The sequence below is a fragment of the Fragaria vesca genome, linkage group LG3, assembly GCF_000184155.1.
Source record: "Fragaria vesca subsp. vesca linkage group LG3, FraVesHawaii_1.0, whole genome shotgun sequence".
NCBI classification, from domain to species: Eukaryota; Viridiplantae; Streptophyta; class Magnoliopsida; order Rosales; family Rosaceae; genus Fragaria; species Fragaria vesca.
In genome coordinates this window covers 9056121-9061337 of record NC_020493.1, presented here as the reverse complement: position 1 = coordinate 9061337, position 5217 = coordinate 9056121, and positions in this window count along the sequence as shown.

Below are 5217 nucleotides of genomic sequence, written 5' to 3'. Positions count from 1 at the left end.
ACAATGGATGTCTGATAGGTGATTTTCATTAATACTAAAACCAGAATAGTNTGGATACATGCCCTCCCTTGCTACATAAAGCAAGTTTAAAGATCTGGCATACTAGTATACCATTCATTACATAATCTCGCTCACTTATTTTCAATAGAAAAAAAAAATGAACCTACTTAAAACTATGCAAACATAGCATAGAATTAGGCACACAAGCTTAGGTTCCTTGTTTAATAGATTAAACAAAATACTTAGGAGTAGGCTAAGAGTAAAAACCCAAGCCCAAACTTTGAAAGCCAAGGGAGTCCAAGAGCAAGTCACATTCTAGGCCCAAAAACCTGTTGGCCTAGTCATAGCCCTTCCTCTCCAGCCGACATGTCTTACACCACCAAGAACAAAACCCGTCGCTGAACTGTACTGCCTAACCTTGCCGCTTCAAATTCAGGTCACCGTCGTCCCAACCCCATAATCTTCACGCCTCACGTCCTACATCACGAGTTAAACAATTTGAAAATTGATCCAAAAATCAGTTGTCCCAGATTAGCAACCCTCACCGCTGAAACAAACGAGCACTGCACCTCTATCTACCTTTAATTCAAAGATCTCGTCATTTGGTCAGAGGCGCCCAACCTGTCATCAAAAGAGAGTAAAGCAAAACAAACCAAACCGTCTAAACCTCAAACGTAGCCCAACTCTTGAAACCATAACCCGTTGTTAGATCCCGTCAAGCAGCAGCTGTACGATCGGCAAAGCCAGAGGCTGAAAAACGATCCACGCGTCGCCGGACGAGCATGATTGGGCAAGCAGAGCTTTTGTTCTCTTTGAGCTAGGGTTTGTTTTTTTATTTTTATTTTTATGATGTAATCGGTATAGAGTTTATTCCAATTTAATAATAGTTTGTCAATTAGCTTTAAAAGAAAACCAATAAAAATTAGTAACAACAACGACGACAACAACAATAAAGACAAATCTTTTCGGCATTAGTTACCTCTCCGGTCTGCACGGTCACTACCCAAGAAGTGAAATTTCTAGTTACACTTGATTCTGCAAATATAAACCCTCCTTAGAAGTTATTCTAATATAACCAAGTAGCTTATAGACATCATCAAATCTAAGTATTTTTTCCTCACTATAAATACTTAAAAGCTGAAAAATAAATAATAGAATTTCCAAACAGAAAAAGACAGGAAGAAAATTGGCAGTCAACAACTTACAAATGGCTAGTAATAAATAATACAGACATCGAACTATAGTTTTTATGTTGGTTTCACTTGTAGTTGTGGGCCAGCTAATACAAGTTTTACTAATTCTATACGTAAAAGTCTTGTATTTCTCTGGAGTGAGGATTTGTACGACCCTTCAATGGGAACACTCTTTTTGAAAAAAATAATTATTTATGTCAAAATTGTGAAGCAAATGAAACAAAATCAAAAATGTGACTAGGCAGTGGCCGTCACTGCGCCTTAGTGCCATTGTATGTTCTTACCATGAAAAACACATGTATTAACATCAAACTCTAATAAAAAAAATGACATAACTAAACAGATGATAACACATATAACAACATATTGCATGCACCACAAAAATATATAGAATAAAAAAATGCAAACTTTTTATCTAAAAACTCACCATTAGTAGCGAGCCACTGCAATTTATTGCTTGAGCTTTTACGGGGACCTTTTGAGCTCTTAGATGTGCCCTCCATGTTAGAAGCCAGGATATCAAAAGCCATTTCTTCATTGACCTCGTACTTCCTAGGTCTGCCCCTCTTCTTCTTGGGAGTCATCATTGCATCCCCTAGCTCTGATTGACCACCTTCTTCAGTTGGAGGTGTTTTGTTGTTCTCATCGATCATGGGGTCAGACAGTAGAGGAGACTTCACAAACTCATTGGTAATGGGGTCAGTCTGCGAGAGAGAGTCCACCAATTCATCGGCTATTGGTTCAAACTGTTGGTGAGACTCTGCCGACTCATCGGCAATGGGGTAAGACTGTGAAGAAGACTCCATCAATTCATCATCGATAGGGTACGACTGTGGGGGAGATCCCACCAACTCATCGATGATAGAATCAGACTCCACTAACATATTGTGGCCGAATATTTGGGAAGACTTCACCAACTCATCAGAGATGGGGTCAGACTGTGTAGGAGACTCCACCAAATGTTTATTGATGTTCGGCTCTGGTTCACTACTTTTGGGAGAGAGATGGGAAGATTCTGCCATAATGTTCTTCTCTTCCATGAAATTAGACATAAGGCTCTGTTGACAAAGACTTAAAAATAAAAGTGAATAGAATTCTGAGTTTAGTATCAACATATAAGTGCAGCAACAGTATAAAGTCTGATCAGTTGTACATTTTAAATTACTGTTTTTGCATATTCGGTTTTTTCCTAAGGTCTCTGACTTGAGAGTTTGGAGAAGTTACTAAAGCCTATACATTTTAACCAATCTTATAGGCGATTCTAGTTACACCTTCTTTTTATTTGCTAAGAGGGAAAAATAGGATTTAAAAATGTTTAAAAATAAGTGGAGGTAAAATAGCAATTTTGGAGATGTGACTAGACCCTCTTCCTCCCCCCCCCCCCCCAAAAAATAAAAAATAAAAATCTTATTCTTAGTCTTTGAATAAAAATCTTTTTCAATTTCTTTTCGAGCTATAAAAAAAGACCATCAACTATCAAGGATAACTGACTAATTGTTTTTTTTTTTTCAAAAGAATCGCTAATTTTATCTATAAATTATTGAAATTACACTCAATAGCCAATCAAATAAGACACGACATATAGAAGTGATTACTTAAACAAATATACATTAAACACTGATCATAGCATTATAGTAAGAATAACAAAATCATCTCTTGAATAGAACTAACATTAAACAAAGCTCAAAATCTATAACACTTTTTGTACTCAAGGAACCCAAAAACTAAACACACAATTAACAGTATGAATAGATGAATAGCCTTGAATCGGTATCAAGACAATCCCGACTCAAGAACTTATACTTCATCCTCGATATGACAAGCTAAACCACCAAACTCAATCAACAAAGTATTGTGTTAGAAAAACATATGTTTCTTATCAAAATAAAGAGCAACACATTAATCCTTGAAAACCTTTAAATATGTCCACTAAACACTCCACACCCTACATATAACCACCAAAGTCATAACAAAACAAACTATCAGTTGCTTCTGCAAAAATTAATTGTAAATAAAACCCGATAAACCACCATCAAACCGATATGAAAAACCTTTCCACCAAAAGACCTAACTTAGACACTTCACTTTTTGAAATCTATGTACCTTGGAAAATCTCATATGCTCGATTTTCAAACCTCAATTGAAAAAAATAAAAAATAAAAAAAATAAAATCCAAACATCCATGGAACAAATTAAAATTTAATATATGGCTACAACAATTAAAAATTCAGAGAGCCAGAAACTCATAAAGTCGGCTTGTTGACAACATCATTATAATATGACATATTTTACAGTATATAAAGTTAGATCTATAAGTTCCAATTCTTCATCTTTAATGATCATCAAACAATTGTACAAATTAACGTTTAAACATGGTTAAAATGATCAAAAGGTCATAGATTTACTCTTTACCTTGAACTCTATTGAATTTTCATCTCAAATTAAAAATTTCAGTCACAACACTAATATTTGATTCACTTGAATACATCCTATAAATTTCAAATCAAGTTTTCAAAATCACTTCATAGCCTCTGGAATATGAGATCACCACAATAATTTTACAGTGTCATACCTTGTATCGGCCGTAAGTTTTGAGAAATATGACATGTTTCGTCTGAGACATCAACCAAATAGTATAATAGGTTAAGTTAGGGTTATAAAGAAATAGAATGATGCAAAAGAGGAGGGTTGGTAGGTGAGTTTTTGGTGCGGGTGTATCTGAGCTGGGTAATTGATGTCCGTATAACAATAAATAGCGTTGGGAACTTAAAATTTAAAATTCAAAATTCAAAATTCAAAAAAACACTATACATGCAGAGGAAATGTATGTGGCGGAGATACAATTTCTATCTTTTCAGCCTCACATGGTATCATAAGATTGTATGTCCGCTATATAATAATGATGTTACCTTTTCTTTTTCTTTTCTTTTTTTGGGGTTTTCGCTTTCCCCATCATAAGCAGTGTTTTGTTACTTTAGAAAATAGGTAAAAGCTTTGTTGTTACAGTTGGTTATTAGGTTCTGATATTGATAGCTAGATTGGTTTCTTTCCTCCCTTACCAAACCCTCACATCGATTCAATATAGCAAGCAGACCAAGCTTGTGGTGACACCATTGAAGGAGAATGAAGAAGTACAGTTAGGGTTTGAACCCAGGCTAGCTATCAAACACAGTCAATAGGGTGATCCTTGTGTCACCTGCAAAGAGATCCAAGTTTGGTACCCCCTATAGTCGAAAGAACAAGCCAAATGTAGTTGTTTTTGGGAATACAGAGAAAGTGCAGGTGTGTGAGGTCAAACCTGGACACAAGAGAATAGCAATGGCCTTGCTCTTAGAAAGAAAACCTAATTATACTGGTGTAGCTAGTAACGCCTAGGTAGCAATACCACCTCAATTTGATTCGAAAGCTAATGTGGTGGTGGAGGAAGCTGCAATTGAGCAGGTTGGACACTCGATGCCTGTCTTGGCATCTGAGTCGGTTTTTTATTTTATTCTTAATAAGCTAGAGTAGAACTATTATTCTGCTGATTTATCTTCTAGTATTGTCAGAAGACTATTATCTTTGGTTTTCTTGGTTTATTCATTTGATTAGGTTATATGTTTAGGATGCCTTGTTTAGTTGCATTTTAGTTTTAGACTATGAAGACAACCTAAGAATGGCTGAATCTTGTGCGAAAAATTAGAGGCATTATTCTCCTTGCTTAAAATAAGAATAAAAATTAAAGAATATAATATAAGTTTTACAACAAAATCGTTAAACAACTAATCCTCAAACATGAAACAAGTAATCAAGATATATATCTAACTTTTTTACTGACTTAAATAAAAATAAAACCATTTGATGACAAAAAAAAAACCTAGTAACACTAGGAAAAAGAAAATAAGAATCTGATTTGTTGACTTAATTAAATAAATAAAAAAAACCTAACATCAAGTCATCAACAAAGACCGAAACCCTAGTTTTCTCCCAAGGTTTCGAGAGCAAGGCAGCGACGCTCCTCTTGGATCTCGGTCTGTTGTAGGAC